The 26,565-nt window shown below is 34.8% G+C and overlaps 1 long non-coding RNA gene across 2 annotated transcripts in view; it reads left to right on the top strand.

Annotated features, from left to right (window-relative positions):
- Window positions 1-4,014: 4,014 nt before the first annotated feature.
- Window positions 4,015-26,565, top strand: part of LOC141420755 (uncharacterized) — a 109,807-nt gene continuing 87,256 nt past the window's right edge. For both annotated transcript variants that reach the window (XR_012445324.1, XR_012445325.1), the window contains exons 1-3: window positions 4,015-4,132; window positions 11,304-11,471; window positions 12,421-12,548. This is a non-coding gene — a long non-coding RNA (uncharacterized lncRNA). The remainder of the gene's footprint in view (window positions 4,133-11,303; window positions 11,472-12,420; window positions 12,549-26,565) is intronic.

The following is a 26,565-nucleotide window of genomic DNA, read 5'->3' on the forward strand; positions in this document are numbered from 1 at the left end:
ACAGAAGGAATTCTTTGAAGTGGTTGTATGTGTATAAGCTTCTTGTCCCCTTGAGCAAAAACACAAGGAGAACGGTTACATTTATTAAGGACTGGAAAATAATTGTACCATGGACAATTGCTTGTTTGCAACATTAGAGGAAAGTTATAAAAATATTTTACTTGCAGTTTGTAACAGAATTGTGGTTCTTTCTGACTTTTATAATTCATTCTCCTTTGGATTGTCTTGCACCCAAGGAGCACGCCCAAGTAAATGAGAAGTCTGGGGCCTTGGCTGGCTGCACACAGGGCTGGCCTCTGCTGATACTGGAGCACATGTTCAATGTCTCCCTTGTCTAGAGGCTTCTGTGAGGTCCGTAGATTAGCAGCGGCCAGGAAGTCAAAGGCTGAAAGGATGGTTGACTGACTCAGTGAATAAAACTCTGGACATTCCATTACCCCTGGCATGGAGCATACGGTATCAATCCGGCAGCTCTCAAAGGGGCGGGGAAAGAACCTTCCACAGACTTGGCCTGGCCAGTCTGTGTGTGCTGAACCAAAAAAGCAAACTGAACAAAGACATCTAAATTTACAGCTTCAGCTAAAGAGCAGAGAGGCTAATCCAGTGCTCAGAAAGCACTGTTCCAATTACAGTTTTTTCTACATTTCAATGTGTGCTTATTCCAGGTTGCAAAAAATATTTTATGTGACTATCTCTATATCTACAAATCTATGTATCTCTCTATGTCTATCTCTATATCTCTATTCACTTATTCTTCTGGCCCCCCTGTGACAGGTCTCTGAAGCGAGTTAATTTTTTTACAATAGCGATGTACATAAGTAACACTGTACTGCTTTAAAAATAGAGTTCTTTGGTTTACACAATGTTTGTAAATAAAAATCTGCATTTATCTCATGACAGCCCTTTACTTTTACAAGGACATTGAATTTTCAGTACCTAACTTGACTCCTCGATAGTTAGGGTTTAGGTAAATCTGGTTACACATTTCTTCCACACGTGTATTTTCAGTGCTTTGTGTTGCACAATGCTACTTAGAAACAAAAGAGACAGTTTAGAGGCTGCTGATGAACCTATGTGATTATGAAAATGTTAGCATTTTAAATTAAAGTTCAATGAATTAAGGTAATTTAGTAACAAAGGAAAACTATGTAGCAGTGACAAACAGGGAATCTGGATCTAGGCTGCCTAGATTTGAAACCTAGTCTTGCTGCTTATTAGTTTGGTAACGTTGATGAAATTACTTAATTTCTCATGCTTCAGTTTCCTCACTTGTATGATGAAGGTAATGGAGTGCCTACCTGATAGAGCTGTTGCACATGTGGAAAGCTTTATAATAGTTCTTGACACATAGTAAGCACCATTGAAGATTGGTTATTATAAATTGCTATTGTAGGCTAAAAAATTTAAGATAGATGCGTTGTTATGAAAATATAAGCATCAATGTAATCAAGTGGTGAATAGTATTGCAAAAAGCTTACCCAAATTAAGTTTGTTTTCTTGGAAGTAAGAAAAGATTCTCAAGAAAAAGAAAATGTATACAATTTATGATTAAAAGTATGTATTTGGTATATAGAAATTTATAATATATTTTTCCATCTTTTCAATTTCTAGATATGACAATTATTTTAAGTCTGCAAGTAAGTTTTTGACAATTTTATTTGAATTAAATTATATATTTTGTATATTTTTAAAGCCTATCATATTCAATGTCATAAAAGGTTAACATTATTTAAAATGCCTTTTTTCTTTTAAATGTGAGCCTTCCATTTAACACTTACATTTTTTTCATGTAATCTTTGGTCTAACACTTGTCACATAATATAACAATTATAATGGTTTATTATGGAATAATTAGAAAAGTTTAAGAATAAAATGAAAATTGTCTATAATGCTAATAACCAGAAGTCACCATTTTTCAAGTTTTGTTGTGTTTACTGCCACCTCTGCTCCATGCATATGTGTGTATCAATTTATATGTGTCATACTGATAACACAAAAGTCTTGAGGTGGACTGGAAGCACCATGGACCTGCATTCTCCTCATCCCTTGCTTTGCTGTTCTCAGCGTATGAATGTCTTGCTCTAGGTTGGATGCTGTAGTGGTTGTAAGACATGAGCACCCTTCTAGGTGTCGCAGGTGGGTACATCAGTGTGGGCAAGAAGAAAACAGAAGATCCATGACCAATGTCTTTTATAAGATCAAAGGAAACTTTGCCAGAGGCTGACTTGCCTTTATATTTCATTGACCAGAAAGGTGTCACGTGCTCCTTTGAAATTACACAATGAACTAAAGCAGGCTCATCGCTATTGAAGGAAGGTCATGGTTGCCCCACCCATGCATGAGTTGTACTGAGGGTCCATAGCATGAAGGAGGCCAGAATGGCTGTTCAAAATGACCCAGTCCTGTGCCACATGCTATCACAGTTTTGGTCACGTTTGTTAGTTAGATCTTTTTTATTATAACTCATCATAATTTCATCTCTGAACCAACTTATTTGTGAACATCTTTAATTGTGCTCCAAATTGAGATTTGGAGAAATATAATTGTTAAATAAAAGTCTCAGTTTAAGTTTCATAATATACTTTGTCAAGTTATCACACATATGACAATAGCCTTCTGTTATGAGTAGACCCCTTGCTAAAAGTAATAGCTGAGTTACAGATTTTGTAAAGTGTTCTGTGTGGATAACCATCTATCATATAAATGCTAGTAGCTTCAATTCTTCCTTTTCGTTCTTTTTACATTCAAATAATATCCTCACATGTGCTGTGTTGGCTAGAATATCCAGGACAGTATTGATAAAAGTGTTAATCTTGGACACTTTTATCTTGTTCTTGACTTTTTTTTTGGTGGCACTGGGGATTGAACTCAGGACTTCATGCTTGCAATGCAGGATCCCACCTCTTGAGCCACTCTGTCTACCCTTGTGTTGGGTTTTTAAAGGAAAATGCTTCTAATATTCAATGTTTGGAGATTTTTCTCCTTTTAAAATAATCATTTTAAATAATTCTCTCCCTATTATAGTAACGATCTGTTGAGGTTAAGATGAGATGTTGAAATTAATCAAATGTCTTTTCTGCCTTAATTGAGATTATTGTATAGCGTTTCTCCTATAATCTATTAAATTACCCTGAAGTTCCTGGTATAAATTCATTTTGATTATGGTGAATTATTGTTTTGGGTACTCCTTTGTATATATAATATGCCCTCTGTGTGTTCCTCAAAGTATTTGGGACACTAAAAAAAAAAAAAAAAAACAGTTGAAAATGTCATTGCAGAAGGTAAGGCCAAAATCACAGCTAGAAAAATACAATTTATTTCTAAAACTATGACCCTACGTTTATTCCCTAAGTGTGATTTGAGATGTAGGACATAGAACAAAGAAATAATTTAAAGCTATGTTGTTCCCTTTTACTATGAATAATATTTGCTTTAACAAAATAGTCTTCATAACTTCAGGATTCAGTTAGTTTATAAAGATGTGCTACCTGAAATATATGTGGCAAAAAGCAGTTGTTGTCTCAGTATTGGTAAGGATGCAAATTGTTTCGACTCTGTGCAGACTGTATTAAGATATACTTATCACCTGTGTTTAGAGTTGAAGGGTCATTCTCTTTGTTATGTGAAGGCATTAAGATCTTAAATCAATACCTAAAAATAATGTGATATGACTAATGTAATTATGCCATAAAAATGTCAATATAATGATCCCACTGAATAGTTTTAATTTGCTAATCATTTTCTGAATAGATGACAGGTATGTACTTCTTTTTAATGAAGAATATTGAAAAGAAAGATTAGCCAGTTTTCTTTGGAAAAGAGATGTTTTTGAGATATTGATGACAAATTTTACATAGCTATAAGATACAATCAAGAAGGAAGGAACTAAGAAGGCAAAATTAATATTCGCTGAGTACCTATTATGTTCTAGGAAATTTATTAATGTCCATTTGTCCACTAAAAAATTATCATTTGGCCACTACTTCATAGATGAGGAAACTGAAGCCTGGAGAAATCAATCATCTTCCTGCAGTTGTGCAGCTGATAGGAGCTGAGCTGGAATCCAATGAAGTGAAGTCACCGTTAGAGCCTGCGATCACTTCACTGACCTGGTGAATACAGGAAAGGACAGGTAACAGTTATGATCTGTTGTGCTGTTAGTGAGCATATGACTAATGCAAATCTTCAAGATAATTTTGTGCTGATGGAATTCATCTTATCTTGAATATCTGTGCTAAATTCTGCTTTCATATTTATGTTCCTTCTTGTTGTATTGCCATTTGCTTCCCTTTCACTTTCTTATCTTGACTTTTTAAAAATTAAAAATGATCCTTCCAGTTATTCAGGCTTCCATTCTAAAACAAGGTGGGATAGAAATGCAGGGATAAATAGATAATTCCTTGGGAATAACTCAATTATACTTGTGTTACATATCTATTAATACCTTTGATTTTTTTTTTTGAGAATCCACTTGCTTTTCCAGTAGAAAATGGACAAAGGAGTTGAACAAAGAAAAACTTTGAAAAATATATTTACCGAGTCTACACTTACTGGTAAACAAAAAATTGAGAATAAAATATCTAAATATATAATTTATAACTTAAAAATTTAAAATATTTGCTTAAAATTATAATGCTAACATTGACTTGGTCATGAGAAAATGAACATTACAATATTCAGATGTTTAATGGAAAAAATAATAGACTTTTTCAGGAGGGAAATTTGGAAATGTGTATCAAAAATATCCAGACATATGCAGACATTGACCCTATGTTTAGAGTGCAGAATGCAGAGTAGAGGGGGAAGAATATTCTTGACCTATCTCTAGCAGAAAGGGATTTACTACAAGGCACTACACAACTTATTGAAGCAATAAGCCAGCTAAAGAGACCAAGGTTGGCCTTGCAAGAATGACTCCTGCTTTTATTGGATATGCTTTGAGTGTGCTCCCAACAGCTCATGTGTTGGAAGTTTGGTCCTCAATATGACAAGTTTGGAAGGTGGTAGAACCTTTAAGAGGTGGGGCTTAATGCAAGATAAGTAGGTCCATTGGAGACAGTGCCTTCAGAAAGGATTAATATAGTTTTTTGTGGCACCCACTTAGTTCTCACAAAAGTGAGTTGTTAAAATGGAGGACAGGAAGATAAAACAGTCTTGTCTGGGGGTTAGACACAAAGAACTTAAGGACAGGATGAAGGATGAATATGATGGAAATATTATGTACTCACATATGAAAATGGAAAAATATAACCTGTTGAAACTATTCCAGGAATTGCGGGAGGGGGAATAGGGGAGAATGATGGAGGGGGTGAATTCAACTATGATATACTGTAAGAAGTTTTGTAAATGTCACGATGCACCCCAGTACAACAATACTATGATAATAATAATAATAAAAGGAGCAAGACTGGCCCCTCCCCACTCTCTTACTTCCTGTCTCACTATGTAATTTCTTCCTTCTGCACACACTATTGCCATTCCTTTCACTATGAGGTCCTTACCAGAGATGAGCTGATTCTAGTATTGTGCTTCTAAACCTCCAAAACTTTAAGCTAAATAAATCTCTTTTCCTTATATATTACTTAGCCACAGGCATTTTGCTGTAGAAATAGAAAATGGACTAATACAACTATCAAAGACACCTGCACAGTTGAACACCAAGGGCAAGTCAGTGACTTGGTCTGTCAAATTCGGAAACTTGCTGCTCTTAACAATAGTTCCAGAACCTTGCTAGCTTTGCCATAACTGGTATGAAATGGATACCGCAAGTCTATTTTCTCTCTCCAGATCTGAATTCAAGATTTACAAACGTGCATGTTACAAAAGAATTAGCAGACATCTGAAATTTCGCTGATTGCAGCAGAAGAATACATTCTAGAAGGATATTAGACTAGATTCCGATGAGCTAATTCTCAGTTTCTGACACTCAGAAATTCTGTTTCTAGGAATTAATTCTAAAGAATCAATTATGGACATGCCAAAATGCATAGCAAAAAGGTATTGTTTATAATAGAGGAAAATTAGAAATGAATGATTTAAGCGACCAAAAATAGAGTATTGATATTAGTTATGGAATATTAAGGAACCATTAAACTTGAGAATATAAGAGAAAATCTAGGTGAACCTGGGTTTGGCAGTGAGTTCTTAGATATAACACCAAAAAAGCAATTCATGAAAAAATGAATTGATAAACTGGACTTCATTCAAATTAAAAATTTCTGTGCTGTGAAAGATAATGTTAAGAGAATGAAATGATAAGCTACAGAGTGGAAGACAATCTTTGTGAAAGACATATCTGATAAAATATACAAAATATTGAAACTCAACAATAAGAAAACAAAGAAACTCATTGAACAAATGATCTAAGGACCTTAACAGACACTTTGGCAAAGAAAATACACAAATGATAAACAAACATATGAAAGATGCTCAATGTCGCATGTCATTAGTGAGTTTGAAATGGAAACAATGAAATACAGCCACACATCCATTTAAAATGGCTAAAATCCCAAACAGTGACAATATCAAGTGGCTCTTATTCATTACTGATGGCAATACAAAATGATACAGTCATTTTGGAAAATAATGCCACAATTTCTTAAAAAGCTAAAACTGTCTCACCACAGGAACTACGTGACATTCTGGAAAAGGCATTGTAAAAAGATGGAAGGAGGACTGGGATGGATAGATGTATGATGGGGAATTTTTATGTCAGTGAAACTATTCGGCATGATATTTTGCTGGTGTGGATATATGACATTATTTGTTTGTCAAAATCCATAGACCTGTACAACAAAAAAAGAATCTATGTAACCTATGGACCTGAGTTAATAATATGTCAATAATTGGTCATTAGTAATAATAAATGTACCACATTAATGCAAGATAATAGTAGGAGAAACTGTAGGGAGAAGGGTTATATAACTCTCTGTATTGTCTGCTTAGCTTTTCTGTGAACCTAAAACTGCTCTAAAGTCTATTAATTTAAAAAATGAGGTCATAAAGGATTATTAATGCCATGAAACAATGTTCATAATTGGTTAAGTGAATAATACATACCATAAAATTCTATATTATTCTTATTTGCAATACATGTGCAGTTCTTATTTTTTTAAATTTACCCAAAATTTTATGATTCATGTAATTTTCTGATAAGAAAATACCTTTAAAAGCCTCTACTGAAATATTTAAATAATTATTTTTTATTTGGTAAATTTCAGAAATGGCAAACTTCTGTTTTTCTTCAGGATCAAGCCACATTTATCTAAAGATATTTGTGATCAGTTAGTTACCTTTCTCAGAGATGATTATTTTAAATGCCTGCCAGTTATTTTTGCATAGATGCTACGTTGCAACTTCAAACTCACAAAGTTTGAAATGATAGTCATCATCTTCCTTTCTATACCTGTGCTTCTTCCAGCATTCCTTGTATCTTAAAATTGCAGTGCTATTCTCTATCTTCCAAAGTTAGAATCAGGGGATCTTTCATGACTCCTCCAGTTTCCTTATCAAAATTCTCTCTTGCTTCCCCAGTTTATCCATCATGCAATGCTAGAATAATTTTTATCAAAACATCCTTCTTCAAAAAACCACTAATAATAAGTGCATTGATTAAGGATTATGATACATGCCCTACTTGAGTGTTCAAGGCTTCCCTCGTTTGGTCCCATTTACCTCTTTAAGAATAGCTTCCACAATAGTCATATTTCTGCCCTGTGTTCTCTACACAGATGATGTTTATTTTCTCCACATTGTATATATCACTCTGTCTGAACCTTCATTCCATACCGCAAACTTTTCTTGTAATTTGTTCCTCTTTCCTCATTGCCTGTGGCTAATGAAATCCTATTTTTTTCTTCAAGACTAATCAGTTCCTTGAACCTTTTCCTTTCTTATTTCCATGAGATTCTATCCATTTCCTTTGTCCTCCTCTAGAGCTGTGCTAAAACTCCATTGCAGGATTTTTTATAATCTCCTTTCTGTCATGTAAGTGATGCTCATATCCATTTTCCTTCATAGACCCAAAATATCCTTTAGGATAGGGACTATGCTTTTGTATCACCTAAAACACACAAAGTGCAGGTCTTTGCACAATACATGGCTGTTAAATTGAATTGATTTAAATTACATTAGAAGTCATTTGAAAGTGCTAGCAAAATACTATTAATGGTGTCTGTGTAAGATGCTTCGAATTAAATGTGAGGACAAATACATTAATGCTAACATGCTCTCAAGCAAACACTATCAGCTCTGCGGTGAAGATTATCAAACATCGGCTTCCCTATATGAGACTTGTGATTAGAATTCCTGATTCTGTAGGTTGAGAACAAGTTCACTTTTCTTATTTGAACCAAGATCAGAAGACTAAGTCATAAGATCAATTGAAGAAAAAGTATAATAAGCACAATTTAAGAAGTGATCTGTGATCATTTTAGGTGTAAGAACACATATGTGATACTACAATTTGATTATGGTAAACAGAAGAAGCGATGTGGAACCCTCTTCCAGCCCTCCATCCCCCAAACCAACCTAACAAACAACTGGTGATCTGGATTTTCCTTTGGTTGAAAATCAAATTATCTTGCTCTAAAAGTGGTATTTGATCACTAGTACAAGGGGACTTGTAAAATGTGGTTTAACATTTCTTCAGGAAAGAAACTGCTATGTTAGTGCTCTGAAGTCCTCTGTGTATTTGTGAATGCTTTTAATAATAACTAATATTTAATTTATAAGTAATGGAACAAACATCAAATGGCATTGCCTATAATGTATTTTTAAGAATACACTATTATTTCTTATTATAGAAACATGCCTTCATATGTAAACCCAAGACACTGTCCATGGTCCTTAGGCTCATACAGCACCAGAGCAGTACAATCCTAGTTGTAAATGAACCAGAAGAGGAAGCCTTCACTGTGCAGTATCTTTCGTAGTCATTTAATTTTCTACTTGATTCAAGAAGGAAGATTTTGCTTAATTTTTCATTTGCATATAAAGTTATAAAGTTGTGGTATATATAGTCCATAAACACTGATACCTTTTACACTAACTCTTTAATGTCATATATATTTCAGTCTAGTTTTATATATCTGAAAAATATGCTTTATGTAATAGTAAAACAATGAAACAAGTCATTAACTCCTCAGAAGATCATAGTAGCCTGGCAAATATTTGGTCTGTGTGTGTGTGTGTGTGTGTGTGTGTGTGTGTGTATGTGTGTGACAGAGAGAGAGAGATGAGAGAGAGAAAGAGAAAGAAATGCTTACTTTTTGTCTAATTTATGCATTCAGATAGACAGTTACTCTGTTGTATGTAGTCAGACAATAAAAGAAATCTCAATCAAGAGATTTTGCTCACATCTACATGCAAAAATATTTTGTTGTCATTTGTCAAAAAAGAAACTTCTTTTAAGATACTTAGAAAAACCAAAATATCCACCCAATAATTACAAAGAAATGTTGGATTGATAGCAATATTATTAAGATGAATTATTTTACTGTCATATAAATTCTAATAAAATACTTCAATATAGTGAAAACAGCCCACCAAGTAAATAAAAATGATTTTAAATTCAGAATCAAAACCCAGGGCTTACTTTGTTCCTCTGTGATCATATATTTAGGCTAAGATTGGACTGGACAGGTGATATAGGGAAGTAAGCACTAAAATTTAAAAGCACGATTTGATCAGCTGTAAGAGTGCTACTCTTAGTTTGAATCCTTACTATTTATCATCCTGTGTCACACCTGAAATGCTACTCAAATTCAGTGTATGTTTTGTATGTGTGGTAATCTAACTTTGTAGGGACTAGTCTAGTGATCCTCGTTTACTATCAAGATATAATGCTGGTGATTAAATTACAGATGACACACCACGTCAATTCTTATTAGAGATGTGCAGACAGTAAAATGTTTACATTTCAGTAGATGATTTGCATTACCCTCTTACCCATTTCTTGTTATATTAAACATGGCGATTATCATTGAGTACTTTAGACTACACATGCCCAAGTTGCACATTTGGCATCTAGTTAAGGCAGGTTTTGATATATTCACATACTGATCCTTCTCTGTCTGGCTGTAAATGTTAACTGAGAAAGTGCATATCTGAATGGCTTATACATTTTAACGTTCTATAAAAATAAGGTGGGTTATATTTCTGCACAAATATTTATTTAGCACCCATGAATGTTCCTGTAGGCACTGGGGATAAATTACTAGAAAAACAATCCCTGCCCTCATGAAGCTTATATTCTAGTGGGGAAGATGGATAAGAAAGAAGTGAAATATTTAATATTTTATGATGCTAAGTCCCTACAGAGGAAAATAAGTAAGAGGATTTGGATTGAGAGTGACAGGGGAGGATGGTAAGTGTTACAGTTTAAAACAGGTTGGTAACAGAAGGTCTTGTGAGAAGGTGACATTTAGTGTATGTTAATTGTATAAAACAATGGGTTTCATTATGATGTTTTCATATATTATATGATATGTTTTGGTAACATTCACACCCCCATTACTTTTTCTTGTTTCTATTCCCTCTGGTTCTCTTCCTCTTTTCTCATAGTCCCCCATCTGTTTTCATGTCTTTTTAAAATATAGATTCTGCATATGAGAGAAAACATGTGACATGTGATTTGTCTTTCTGAGTCTGACTTATTTCACTCACCAGGATGATCTCCAGTATCGGACATTTTCCTGCAAATGACAAGTTTCATTCTTCTTTATGACTGGATAATACTCCTCTGTGTATATACACCACAATTTCTTTATCCATTCACCATTGATGGGCACCTAAGTTGAGTCCATATTGTGAACAGTGCCATAGTGAACATGAGTGTGCAGGTATCTCTATTGTATACTGACTTTGATTCCTTCAGATATATGCCCAAGAGTGGTATAGCAGGATTATATGGTAGTTCTAGTTTTAGGTTTTTTGAAGAACCTCTATACTGATTTCCACAGTGGCTGCATGAATTTTTACTCCTACCAGCAGTGAATAAGTGTCCTTTTTGTCCCACATCCTTGCAAACATTTGTTTTTTGTTTTCTTGGTAATAGCCATTCTGACTGGGGTCAGGTGGAATCTCAGTGTTCTTTTGACTTGCATTTCCCTGATGGCTAAGGATGCTGAACATTTTTTCATTTGTTTTTTTTTGGTCATTTTACTTCTTTTGAGAACTGTTGTTTCAATTCATTTGCTTATATATTAATTGGATTATTTGTTCTGTTAGTGTTTAATTTCTTGAGTTCATATTAATCCTTTGTCTGATGAATAATTGGCAAAGATTTTTTTCCCATTCTGTAGGCTCTGAGAAGATGACTTTTGAACAAAGAACAAGTTCTAAATGAGGAGCTTACATGATATGTTTGAAGAGCATCAAAAAGATGAGTGTGACTGCAGCATTATGAGTAAGGGGAAGAATAATAACACGGGATGAAACAGAGAAGGTGACCCAGAGGAAAGGAGGTAGAGGTCAGTAGACTTTGGATTGTCATGTGACTGGCTTAGCCCAATGGAATGTTAGCAGCATGACACTGTTACTCTGAAGAGCCCATGTGTGCCTCACCTTGTTCTTCCTTTTCCTCTGAACTATGACTATGAACAATATTATAGTTGGTAGCTCTTACAGTAACCTGGGTGCTGAGGTTTATGAGGTAAACTGATATGGAACAGGGTGCTTTTCTGACCTGCAAGGGATTTGAATGAGAAATAAATACTTTGAAGTCACAGGGATTTTGGCTGTATTTGTTACTGCACCATAATGGAGGTCTTCTAAATTTGTAGAGGAAATCCTGGGAGTTATTTGAGTCAAGAAATTATAGAGCACAGCTCCTTATTATGTGAGTTATTGTAGCTTCTATGTTGAGAATAGTCAATGTACAGCAAGGACAGATGCAAGAAAAAGAAGGGGATTATTGCATTTAAACAGGTAAGAGATTATTGTAGCTCAGGCCAAGCAAATAACAGCAAAGGTTGTAAAATATAGTGGGACTGTAAGTTATATTTTGAAAGAGAACATATAAAATTTTCTAATGTGTTGGATATTGTGTATAAGAGAAAAAGAGGAATTAAGAATTTTTGGCTTGGACAACTTAAAGGATGGAGATGCTATTTGCTGAAATGAGGATGTCCATGAAAGAAAACAGTTTTGAATGGTGGAATCAGAAACTTTACTTTGCACTTATGTCTAAAATGTGTATTTGCTCTATAATTGAAGATGTGAAGTAGATAGTTGTATATGTAAGTCTATAATCCACTGAAGAAATTTGGACTGGAGATACAAACTTAAGCAATATCAATGTAGATGATATTTTTATTTCAAAATCTTATCTCATCCAACTCCAATATCTAGAGCTCTATATGTTTCTTTTGGCTTGTTTTATTTATCCCTGTTTTAAAATAGTGTGGTATTTTCTTTCAGCATTTTTAGTAACGTTTGACAACAGCATTGCACAGGTTGCAGATGATGCTGCCTTTCTCCAGAGACCATTGTACTTATCCTTGTGTATGCCAATACAGTGGTGGGTGACTAGCTGGATTATAGTTCTGGTAAGGCTCAGTTATACTCTAATTTTTCCCCATCCTTCCTCACTGCAGGTCCCAATCTCTGATCTTTTTCTTTGGAGGTTGCCAGTAGTCTGCTATGCTTTTCAGAGACTTTCTGCTTATGGACTAATTATACCATTCAACACTGGAATTTGGAAACTGTTTTTGAAGGGATGGCTGTTAATAAGGATGAGGCTTCCCAAGCCTCTGTAAAACCTCTGCTTGTTTTCTAGTTTCCTAGAAATAGCCCTCAGGTGCTGCAAATGTCAAATTATAAGCCTTCTGTTTGTCCAGAAGTAAACTTCTGTTTGCCAGAAAGTAAAATGACTAAAGAAGTTAGGTAATCCACTTCTAGGAAGTTCCTATCTCTTGTGAGTATTAGCACCTCCAAATTATTGCTGACTTGCAGCTTTCTTCTGGCTTCAAACAGATGAATTCTGAATTTATCTGGGCTTTTGTAATTATTTTTGGTGTAAAGACTGGTCTTCTGAAACCCACTCCCTGTCATCTAGAAGTGGTTAGGTAACATTTAAAATTATAAGACTGGCTGGAATATCAAAGGGGATGAATGTCATAAAGAAAAGGATTGAGTGCTAATGTATGAAGACATCCAAAATTGAAAGATACCTATCAATACAAGGAGAAAAACATCGTACTCTGTATGATATTGAATTGTATTTAAGAGGATTGTATTACATAATTTAATTGTCTATTATAACTTTTGACATATTTTCAATATCTATTTTTTCGTTTCCAAACAACTAACTAATTTGTTCATTTGTTGGTCAAGCTTTCCCTGGGATTCTTCTAATAATTTCTTTTTCCAGATGACCTAAAAAAAGGTCATTTTTTGGAAAATGTTATTAATGGGTTAAAGGCAAAAATACTTTAAATATGAGTGAAACTTAAATATGAATAAAATAGAAGCACTTAAAACAAGTACATTCAATTTCTTATGACTATTGTATCAGTTGATATCCTAATAGGAATGAGATAGGAATATTTAAGGAGAATTTAATGAGGAGACAGTTTGTAATGAGGAGTCAGGAAAACAAAGGATAGTGTTATCCCCTTTGGTTAGAAAGTTGAGATATCTTTGCCCTGAAGGGGCACAGGAAGGGGGCAGTTACTAGAACCTGGAGATACTTGCTAACAGATAGTCCAGAGTGATTATCTCAACCCTTACTTCTGTATTTTGCTTGTGCTTCCCAATGGGAAGACAGAAAGCCAGGTAACCTATTGAATTTATTCTTACAGGTCATCCTGTGGCACAATGTACATCTCTCTCTCTCTCTCTCTCTCTCTATACATATACATATATATATATATGTATATTCAAGTATTTCCTCTTATAGTCATTCTTCATATATTAACAGATCTGTTCTGACATATAGCATACATGCATGGAAGAGTTTAGCAATATTTTGATGAAATATAAATACCACAAAACTAAATGACATGGAAAGTTGGGAACCAGTTTGTTTTAACAAGATCCATAGTCACAAGACCCAGGTTCTAGGTTCTCCAATCTAGAACCTTGAAGGCTGAATATCTTTTTCTTCAATTTGTTTTGATACATAAGTTTTGGAAGTTTAGAAGCAAGTACTAATCTCTACTCATCCTTTACAATTAATTGATACAGTAATGTAATTTCACTTTAAGTGTCGATAGAGAAGTTACTATGCCGATGGACATGGAGATTGTGCTAGACATTTCATAGTAACAGATTACTAAAGAATCATGGTTACAGAACTGATTTTGTAAATAATCCAAAATTATGACTCAGAAAGCTGTCTGAAAGGCTCATAATGACTGTAGGATCCTGGTCTGACTGGAAAGGTCTATAACTGAACTCATTACCCTTGAAAAACCTTTTCCTTGTTTTTTTCCATATCGAAGTGTCATAATTATCTAGTGACCCAAAGACAAAACATTAATCAATAATCAATCATTTAATCAAAGCATTTAGTCAATAATCATTTATAGTGTCCTGGAGATAAAGACAAATAAGGCTGTGTCTCCTGAAGGAGGTCAGGATAGAAGGTTTGCTAGAAAAGTCAATGTTGTAAGATTTATAATAGATATTTTTACTTGGTGATTGCTTGAAGTCTGGAACGCCTCAGTGTGTACATGCGTGTGAGGTAGGGTACCCCAGGGAAAGTTTACTTCCCTGTTTTGAACAAGAATCACATTCATTTGATCTCTCAAATTTTTCTTGAGAAGCATTCTTTCTTTTTACTATGGCTGCAATAACCCTAATTGGGCACTTGCTGTAGTACCTTGCTCAGTCTACTAACCTTCAATTCCTCTTGCCAACAACCATTCGGACAATTATTACGACACTATTGTTTTTGGAGCACATCATCTGTTCCCCATCTAATACTTGACTTCCAAAGCTACTCTCTACTCTGAGCTACACCCTTGAGTGTTTGTTTACTCCCTTCTACCCTAGAATGACCTTTTTGCTAATTCCCCATTTCCATGTACAGAAATGTTGCCATTTTCTCAAGGACCAGCTAGAAGTGAATACTTTCTCTTTTGAATTGCCATACATTTTTGAAGTTTTTCATATACTTAAGGTTTTCTGCTTTGTTTTATGTTTATGCATTATCTGCTTTGTTAGACTGTAAGCTTTTTGAGCCACCCAATGACATCATTTATATATTTTTCTGTGTCCCTCAGAGCCACTGGTGTGATGTCTTTATAGATATGGGGAAGGAGAACACAAATATTTTCAAATCAAACCACGCAAACATTCCCTAAATATCAGAGGACACTAAAGATAAACTCTAATTTAATCTGATATTAATAAATTTTGATGCTAAGCAGGGTGACACTGGAAAGGCATCAAACTCTTCTCTCTATTAAATATATTCAGTGATTAAAAGGCACATTTCAGTGAAAGTAATAAAAATTCCAAACATATACATTAAATAAATATAGTAAAATCTCATTTAAAACATTTAACAGCCTTATATGTTCCCAAATTCATGCTGAATTCTATAGTAAGTGTGCCCTTTTGTATTTTGCATATTGCATATTGAAACCAAAGTCTTAAAGGACTTCAGTTTTTTATAATTTGAATTTAGTTTTGTTTTCATGTAAAAAGATTCACGCAGAGTATATTTTGAAACACAAACTCCCTAACTTAAAGCAATCCGTTTCTTCCCCATGTAGAGCTGTCAGAAAGAAGGAGAGATTCAGTAAACTGCATGTCACTATCAGCCATTGATAGCCAGCGATTTGTTCCGAATCCAAAGGCTAAACCAAACCTCATGCTGCTGTATGTCAGATACAATTGGTCCACAGTCAAAGTTTTACAGCTCAGACAGGGCACACTTTATCCTTCAGGCTGCTACTTAAGATAGCCATGACCCTGAGGAGAACCAGTCAACAAAACAGACAGACAAGAGGATGTGATTTGTATGCATCCCTGAGCCTGCTCACATCACCTCTGACCTACAGGTCAGGCTGCAAATGACAGCAGGGTGCATGCACCTGATCAGACAGAATATTCTCATTATAAACCCTGGGAAGAGGGAGCAACTCTTCTGTGTTTACCCACAGACCAGATGCAATCTACCTAGGAAATGAGCAAAAAAATACTGATTTAACTCAACAAGACGATGTGACTGACATGAAAGTACCTTATAAAATTTTAAATCAATCATTTGTCCTGATAAACTTGGGTGAACATGCGATGACTATACAAAGGGAAGTTTATCAAAGGGAAGAGGCAGTTTGTTTAATCACAGATGGGCTGTCCAAAGAAAACAAAACAGGAATGAGTAACCCATATTGAACTACAAGAGGGCAACTTTTTCAGTTATACTTGGCCATGATCATTTATTTTAGAAAGGTTTTAGTTAAGAATGAACTTGAAATTGTAAGCCTGCAAATGTACTGTCCTTTAAATTTTTGCATGGGGTACAAACTTTCATATTTTAAACGTAAGTCTAGATTTCCAAGATTATATGTATTGATATGATAATTACCATGGAGGAGATACACCAAACTGCTATGTGTGGTCATTGTTAAGAACACAGGAGAGAAACACTGATTCATATATTAAAAGTAGCTTTACCTGAGGCCAGCAGAATGGAAAAGGTAACCTCTGGAGGTCCCTTTGAGAGCTCTGATTCCAAATAGCAGTCTGCTAAAAACAGTTGAGATTTATTCTATAAATTCTCTGTCATACATGGGTAAAACTTTACCATCCAAATTGTAATAGTTAAATGCACAAAAAGCCCATAGTCACAAAGATGGTCTATAAAATAGGTATTAATTCTACTTCTGAAATACTTGAGAAATAAAAGTATATGTGTATCTAAATATATACCATAGATAGACACACATACACATATACTATATACCATACACAAGAGTACCAAGATGATGAATGAAATCATGCAAACAGGACCCCTTAGAAAACTTAAATGCAACACTAGTCAGCAATGCCCAGTTTATATCTCTTTAGCAACATGCAGTAGTAGAAGGTTTGAATAATTCAACTTCCATCAGTAAGCATTATCTTCCTCTTAGACCATGTGTTCACAATTTCCCAGACAGTGTCTTACTTATCTTTGCATCCTCAACATCTAGTGCAATGTCTGCTGACTGTGAAAAGGACCTAGCCTTGAAGGTGTGCACATGACCAACTAACAAACCCTAGCTCTTTATTTACTAAGGCAAAGCAAATGGAATTTCTTCTTTTCCCTTTAACATTTAGTTTGGCTTCTGAAGTTTCCTTTTTTGCTAGGCTTACCCTTCATCAATTTTTCACTTTAGTGTTTAAGACATTAAGGGGCAGAAAGTGCCTGGAGTTAAGAGAAAGGACAGTAAGTGAGAGTGTATGTGCTAATCATGTGACTTTAGACAAATTACTTAAAACATTATGGGTCTTATTTTTATAAAATTTGAAATATAGCAATAATTAGGCATATCTCATAGAATTGCAATATGTTTTAAATGGCAATATGTGAGAAATTATTTGTAATTATAAAATGTTATTAAATGTGAACCATTATGTTATTTTATCTCCCTTTTTGGAGAGATCCAAATATCAAGATCTTATAGAGAAGTAAGAAATTTTAACTTAGTAATATAGAACTGCTCAATAATAATTCTGCTACATATTCTACGTGCCATCTCAGTATGTTAAGTAACAAGAAATAGAATAAGGGAAAGAATATGGTGTCCTTTTGCATAGGATGGCAAAATTAAGAGTATAAAAATACAGATACATAGTTTAGTTTTAATTTTGCATAAGTAATAAATATTATTAGAGTAAGGATGACCAATATAATATTCAAATCTTATTGGATATCCTGTATTTTATCTAGCAACTGTACTTTGGCGTTGACAACAATCCAAAGTCTTAATTATTTGTTACCTAGCTTTCTTCTACAATTATCCTCCTAAAAACTTGTTCTTGTTATTTTGTCTTCACTTTAATTTTCTGATTGTGTAGATATCTGAATAAGCCACCTCAAAACCTTTGGTGGAAATAGAAAGTAGCTAATAGAAGAAAAAAATAGGTTCTATTAATGTATAACCAACCATTCATTTTTTTCCACCAGTCATTTATTTGATAAATAGGCTACAAGCTAGGTGACAGGCACTGTGCTAGGCAGTAGTACAGTCTCAGAGTCACCCTCACCATTTTATATCATCTTTTGTATTTTTAGGGTTGAAAGTCTCCAAACTGTGTTACGGGATTTCTTTTTTTCTCCCTAACTTGCTATTAGTATTTGCCAGTGTGACGCAGTGCAAGAGATTGGAAGGTGAGGGGCAGGGAAAAGCTATCTTTCCTTTTCATCAGTTTCTAAGCAGTGGCTGTCATGGATGGCTAGGCTTGATTGCAGACGGCTCTGGGCTTCGATGCAGTAGCACTAATTTCAGGCCTTTAGTTACTTGCACTGTGGCAATAGTGTGATTCCAACAGCAACAGCTGCACAGGCCATGCCCTCAGGTAACTCAGCAGTGGGTATGGGCTTAGGGCCATTATCCTTGAGGTGGTAGCTGCTTCCTGATCTTCAACTAAAAGCTTTCTTATGCCTGCTGCATCTCTAGTTCCTTCTTTTATTTTTCTTTCTTTTCTACTTCTTCCAATTAGTTTGTGAATCAAGCTAATTAAAACCTTGATGTTTGTGATACCTGGATTGGCTTCTGTTTTCTTAACTGAGCATTTTTCCCACTGGACTATTGTGGAGAAATTTTGATAACACCTTTGTGACCTCAGGCAATCTTTGGGAGCACATGATACAAAAATAATGGAAGAATATAACAGGACATGACTCTTTTGAACCAAGGAGACCTTTTGGCACAGGGATTTGGGTGAAGAATCTACAATTATTTATAGGGTAAATGGAGATTAGATCCACATGAAAGGAGTCTTCACTTACATGGGATCTTGGGAAGTAAACATTTATTGCCAAACTTTGTGTTCTTAGCCAAATATGAACAATGGCTTGGCCAGACTGTCAATAATAGTACCTCACAAGATAGAAACCAAGGTCAATAGATATCATTCCTATAAAATAAAAGTATTTTCCTTGAGAGTCTATCAGGAGGAAAATATATTGACAGATAATTACATTCCACATAATTATTTTATTGAATTGAGTTTGGTTTACTTCTCTGCTCTTAGGTGGATCAAAGATTTATCTAATAAAAAAATTTGAAGTACCTTTTTAGAGTCTAGAAGTGGTGGTGCATACCTGTAATCCCAGCTGCTCAGGAGGCATAATTAGGAGGATCTCTGTCTAAGGCCAGACTGGGCAAAAACAGGAGACCTTATCTGAAAGAACTAAGGCAAAAAAAGGTTTGGGGGTGTGGCTCAAGTGGTAGAGTGCCTGCCTAGCAAGCGTAAGGCACTGAGTTCAAAGCCCGTTATCACCTAAGATAAAATACCTCTTTATTTAATCTGTTGCGGTACTTCATTATTTTATATCTTATCCCTAGTTAAATATTCTCTTGAAATTCCAGATATGTGCTCTTTGTCTTTTCCTCACTTGAGAAGACTGTGTCTGGATTCTTCCTTAACACTGCATATTCCTAAAGACAAGCAGTATCCCCTTCCCCAATGTTCTCTTTTTAAGGTAAAGAAATCTCAATTCCACTGACCTTTAGGCCTGATTGTTGATTTTACCACTTTACATAGTTCTCTGTACTGAGGACAAATGACTTAAGCTTGACCACTGTTTAACTTTTACAATTAGAGCTAAGATATCTCGAATTTTTTTTAAAGAATACCATCCAAGAAATTACTCAAAGGAAAAATATTTGTTTTGCTTTCACAAGAACACACAATTTTTTTTGTGGCTAATATATGACTACAGTATGACTGGAGTTAGACCAATTAGGGCTGTTTGTCTAACTTCATAAAATACTGTTTAAATTCATAGCATCATGGACCAATCATTTCAAAATTATACTAGTTCAAAGCAGCGTGTTTTCTCTTTTCCAAGGAAGCATGCTAAAATAAGTCTATAAAGCCAAGTGAGTTAAGTGCACACAATGAGAAAATTTTGTAAATATCTGACTTGAGAGTAAGCCTGAAATGGAACAAATGATAAAGGATTGATCATTGGATTTTGTTATTTAATCCTTGAGCCCCTATAAATTTAAAATGTTTAAAAATTAAAGAACTAGAAAATATTCTTCAAAGGAATAAAGAAACCTAGTTTTCATTCCTGTGAAAACATTTATCTGACTGTTTTTAATTCCTGGCTCAGAGTCATGCACATAACAGTTACTTAATGCAAAGTGTAGAATTAATTATTAAATAATACTAATAAGTGCATGTAGAACAGTAGATAAACATAAAAGCAATGATAATGAATTTGAAATCCATTTAGCAACATCAAAATGCTTTAAGGAGGTACCTGAGAGAAACGCCAGTATTATCTATGAGAAAGTCTTCATCTATACTTTACAATATACTAATAATATTTTGTCTTAATATATGATATACTACATAATTTGCATTGTAAAAAATTGACAGAAGAATCACATAGACTTTGTTTATTTTTAAGGAGTTATATATTGTTATACATGTATACCATAATAAGCAAAAACCAAAATATTACTTAAATATATTAAAAGTAAAAATACAAAATCCATACACTGAAGTCCTTAAATATCTAAGTCAAAAATATGGAAATTAGATTCCATCTCAGATTTTATATGAGACAGTGTACAAAAAATGCCTAGCACTATAACAGGCACAAAGTTTCTAAGACTTATTGCTATTTTACTGTGCTTCATTTACCATAGATGAGTGAGACAAAGTTCTTTCTTTCCTTTGACTTTTCTCTTGTGGAGACTGAGAATGTTGGATAATCTCTTAGTTTTCTTCTAGCTGCAAAATCTATTTAATTATAACCCCTTTTTTCTTAGTGGATGCTCATGTCCTGGTGGTACCTACATGGTCAACTGGTCTTTCTTAACTAGCTTGAAAATCAAATGTTTTAGTGAGAGACACAGGAGCCAAAGACTGAAGAGGTGACCTAAGTTCTAGATCATTCACAACCCAGAGTGGAGTAACGAATCTGCAGTTTTAATTAATTTCAAGTACTTTTACAATTTAAATTCATAGAAAAAATTGGAGTAATCCATGAAAACAGATTCAACAAGAACAGCAGCAATGACTTGAGCATTGCCTTCTGAGAATATTGTAAAGAAAAAGTCATATAAAATTTTTTACAATGACAGGTTGAGTGACAATAACCAGACCTGAGTAACAGCAGCATTTGTAGAATACTACTGTATATGGTATAATGCATAGTACAGTACAGCATTATACTATATTGGCAAGAAATTAAAAGAGAGGAACAGAAAGTGAGGTGACTTGGATGCTAATATCTAGAAGGTCCTTCCAGCTACTCAGATATACATATCACCTGTCCCTTGTGAGCTTGTCATGAGAGGATACCACAAATGTCTTGTAGAAATAGTCTATGTTAGATTCTTTTGTTTTTGTTCTGCTCATGTCTGCCTAATTGTTTGGTTACAATAGGTACTTCAATTAGTATTTGTTAATGCAATACCAAAAATGTGAATAAAACTATGTTAGAAGATTCCAATAGTTCACAGGTTCAATTCTGAGAAGTCACTAATTTCAAACATGCGGAAAACCTTTAGGAATAAGCAGAATTATCTGTTTAGTTAGCACAGTTTTAAAAAATGGGATAAGTACATTTAATATATTCCCATTAGAGGAAAATTCATTAAATGGATTTAAAAAAATAACTAAATCTTTTGTTGAAGAAATTACTAAAACTTTCAACAAAGAAGGTCCCCTTTCCCATCCCCTGAAACTGTAATAGTGAAAACATATGGAAGTTCTAGTTTCTACTATAATTTGAATTTTTGCTCTGTAGATTGAATGAATACTCTTGAAAAAAAGTCAGAATTTATTGAAATTATAAGTGTGGATAAAGATTAATTTTTGACTGTTTAAAAAGAATATCCTTTGCTTTTCACCAGTAATGTCTTAAAATACACATATAAATTTATTATGGTCACTTATTTATATGGTTCAACTTCCTTCCTTCCTTCCTTCCTTCCTTCCTTCCTTCCTTCCTTCCTTCCTTCCTTTCTTCCTTCCTTCCTTTCTACCTTCCTTTCTTTCTTCCTTCCTTCTTTTCTTTTTCCTTTCAGGTTGCATTGTAATGGTTGAATAGTATCTCCCTAGCCAGAAAGACTTTCTTCATATGATACCCTTTTCTTCCTCCTTGTCTCCACACAACAAAATTACATAGCATCAAACTTGACTCTTGAAAAGACACCACAAACTCTCTGAATTTCTGCCCAAGATATGAAGAGTAAGACAATTAACATAACTGTCAGCAATTAAAACAAATAAAAACAGGATTAGAGTTACTTTCTGGCACAGTGACAGCTAAAGAGATGGTTTTTAGTCTTTGTAGAACTGTGCTTTCGGGCTTAGGGTTTCATTATTTCCTTTCATTCATCTAAAATGAGTGAATACATATGTAAATAAAACATCTACAAGAATTCTTATGTAAATAAAAAATATAGCATTCAGAGAAAGAAAAGAGCAGTTGATAAAGGAGAGCCAGTGCTGTGGGGCTTTGTGAACAAGGGAGGGAAGGATTTCTTTGTGCCACAACAAAACATAACCCTGCTCATGAAAGAAAGGAGACAGAAGGCCAGCTTTTGCTGAAAGCTGGACTGCATGTAACTGACCCAGTGGAAGAAATCCTGGTTCTATCTCTAGAGCTCCTTAGTTGTACAACATGGACCCTCTGTATCTGCAGGATACCTGTGTCTGTTCTCCCGCTGTTGGGGGCTCCAGCAGTGGAGTACGTTTTTGTTTTTAAAACAAAAGGGAAAACAATACCAACCAATCAGCAGAATTATATTTGAAGCTGTTTCTACTGAGTTTTACTATTATTTTATAAATGAAGACAGGCAAGTAAACAAACTATACCCTTAATAAATTGTTGGGTCTTTATTCTCATGCTTCTTGTTGCTCATCAGAAGAGAATATACTTCCTTTTCTTCCACCATCTCAAGTTAGCGTTCTAAATGTACAATTCCAAGCTCCCCAAGAAGACAGGCAAAGCCAGCACCATCTGAGCAAAATATCAATTGCCCTTTGATGTGGGCCTCCTCTCACCAAAATGTTCTGGAAACATGACCTTACCTTAGGACAATTCACGCCCTGGCATAAACCATGACCAATTATATATGGGAGGCAAGATTCTATTGAATAGTCATGAGAAGTGAAGTCAATAATTTGCAAATTATGGTTATTGATATTTTTTTAATGTGAGAGTAATAAAGATAGCTAATCACCATTTTGTAGGTTTTTGTCAAAAATCTTAGGCTGTATGAAAATTGCAAGGTATTGCTTCCTTCTCATGTTGCTGACCTCCATTTGCAGTACAGCAATGGTTCAGTTTAAAATATGTGAGATAAGGGCATTTCTTTCAGAACTGTGAGACACTCAGTTAAAAATATGAGCCAAATATTTTGTACTAACTCTCTTCCTCTCTGCAGTAATATAAGATTTTCATAACCTAAAAGTTAAGTAAAGTTACATAATTATCATAAGTTATTTTTAGACATAGTTTGGGGCAAAAGAAATAAAAACTCCCTTTCACATGGCTTTAGATTTTTAAAAATTCAGCATATTGCTCAAATTTGTCATTTGTCACAAATTAATTAAATAAAATATTAATGCAAACTTTAACAGCTAGAAAGAGCTCCTTTAAACAAGATGAAAACAATAAAAAGTCAGGATAAAACCGTTCTCACAAAGGGCAAAATATACCCACAAATAAGATAAAACCAATTTCCACTCAACTCACACAAAAATGCATAAGGATTCAAAGGTGCAATTAAGAGTTGCTTTATCTACAAAGTAATTATTGCTGATCCTTTTGTGGGTGGGAGAAAAACCCTATAGTAACTTTCAGCATGAATCTTTGTGACCCCTGTAACAATTTTGATGTCTTCTCACTATAACTCAGTTAATAGAAAAGTCATCTTGCTTTCTAAATGTCACACCTGCAGTCGTCTTCCCTTGGGAATCATTCAATTAATTGGTAAACACTACCCATATACATCAAAAGTTTCTACTTTTTCTAACTCTTTTTAACACCAGGGTCCCTCCCCTCTCCCCAGGCTTCTCGCAGCTATCTAGGGAATCTTTCACTTTTTGTCCTTTCCCGACCCTTCTGGACCACATTTTCTCTTCTTATTCAGGCCATCTGCTCTCAAGGAAGGTAAAACTTCTGCAAGGAAAACAATCAGCATTCCTAGCAATTACTTGCTTTTGTGAAATATCCTTTCAGTCACTGCCTATGAAGACATACATTGTGCAAATTGCAATTCAAATTATGATAGTAGTTTAAAAATAGTTTGTAAATTGATACATTTCTGGCCACAGCCTCCCCCTTTACTCTGCTAGTGGTACAATCTTCTTGTTCTTGACAGAAGTCTTTCTAAAGACCTGCTCAAGCCTCACTAAGCAGCTGTGAGTTAGGTCATTTTCCCAGGAGTTTTACATGTGGAAAGCTGGGCATTAGTAAGGCCTCAAAAAGGACACCATCTGGCCCTAGTGAAAAAAAGGATCATGACACTTCCTGTGGTACCAACAGACCCTGATGAACCAGAAAGGAATTCAGCCCTGGACTGTGATCCAATAGAGACAGGCCTCACAATCACCTCCGTGACAGCCAACTCCATTCATCTTAGCAGTTATCTCATAGCACAATGGACTTTTGTGCCATGCTGTTTACTGAAGGCGGAGTAAAATCCATTTTGATTTTTGTGTTTAGTCTCAGTGCCCCTGTGCTCTTTCCTGGAACACATACCACATCAGGAGAGGGGGAACTGCACAAAGAACGGTTCTTTCAGTTCCCATTCAAACTTCTCACTTTCCCTCCCACTGTACAGGGAGCATAAGAATAAATGCTGGACTCTGTAGAGTCAGAGCTGCCCCTCCCACTTACAATAAAAAATGTTTTAAAATAGATTAACAAGTTTTTTTTTTTTTTCTTTTTAGGAGAAAACTGAAATTTAAACAGATAAGAAATCTTTCCTAGAAGCATTCTGGATCGATTGGTTCCTTTAGTGTGTTGAAAGGTGCTGTTAAACGTAAAGTAAACGACATTCATAGCAAAGCAGCTTTTCTTTTCCATGAGAATTGCTGGATCAAAGTGGATACTGTGACATATACATTGTTTTTTTGGTTTTATACAGTTTCCAAAGTCTTTTTCCATTCTTATTTTAGAATATGAAATTGAGAAAGTCTGATTGAAAAAAAATCCATAATTATTATTATTTTTAACTTTTGTTTTTGACTGAGTACATTACAAAAGCAAACAACAAAGAAACCTCCTAAGTAGCTCTTTATCAGGAACTGTGTGTGTGTGCTTGTTACACATAAAATATTATTTGCAGTTGATGACTGGCAATGAAACTGCTCGCGTCAGAAATGAACTGTTTGGCACTCTGGATAAACAGGGGCTTCCACTCCAGGGTTTTTGCATCATCTCACAGCACAGTGAGAGGTGTTAGATGTGATGGAAGATGCTTTCCCAGATCTCAGAGTTCCCATTTCAATTCTAACCAGATTCATCTTCATTATCCACTTTTTTTTTTTTTTTAATTCTTGCAATCTTAAGATTCGAAACCTCATTTTATCTGCCACTGGGGGCGTCATTTGTGCACAGACTGAATCCTCCCCCACTGTTGGAAACTTCAATAGAAGACCATATTGCCACACAAAGGAACTTTCGGGTTAAAGAAGATGGTTAAGGGCTATCATTTTTCTTATTCTAAGAATTTAGCTTGGAGGGGTGTAGGGAAGCTGACCTTCTTCTAAACAAATCTCCTGCCTAGATTTGAAGAATTTTAAAAGCTAACATAGAATGAGTAGAATTTAATGAAGGAAGGCATTGCTTGGACTCATTCTCTGATGGAAATGATTGAACTCTATTGTGGGAAGACGTAACTGTTCCTCATTTATTAACATGTGTGTCCAAGACCTAATTATAGATGGTCTCCATTAATGTAGATTTGTCACCACTGGTGTTAGTCATACAGTGCCTATTGAAAGAAGCTCAAATCACAGCCTTTATTCAGTCACAGAGAATCCTCTCTGAGTTCTCTAATGACTGGTAGAATGTTAAACTATAAAGCCAAGATTTTGTGTCTTAGGTGTCCCTGCAATAATGAAAATATCTACAAGTATCATATTGATTAGGAGAGAGAGAGAAAGAGAGGGAGAAGGGAAGAGAGAAGATTTTATTTTGAAAGGTCTAAAAACAAGGTATGAATCAGAAAGACACATACTGCATGTTTTTTCTCATATGAAGAAGCTAGATCTGAAGGAAAAAATGGACATGAACAAAAGTTGGGGACTATAGGGGAGAGACCAGCAGAGGTGGGAGAGTTGAAGGAGGGATATGATCATAGTGCATTGTATACATGTATGAAAAGGTCTAACGAAAGCCATTTAAAAACACTGCAAGAAAGATAAAAA

The sequence above is a fragment of the Castor canadensis genome, chromosome 1 (genome assembly GCF_047511655.1).
Source record: "Castor canadensis chromosome 1, mCasCan1.hap1v2, whole genome shotgun sequence".
In the NCBI taxonomy this organism is placed as follows: domain Eukaryota; kingdom Metazoa; phylum Chordata; class Mammalia; order Rodentia; family Castoridae; genus Castor; species Castor canadensis.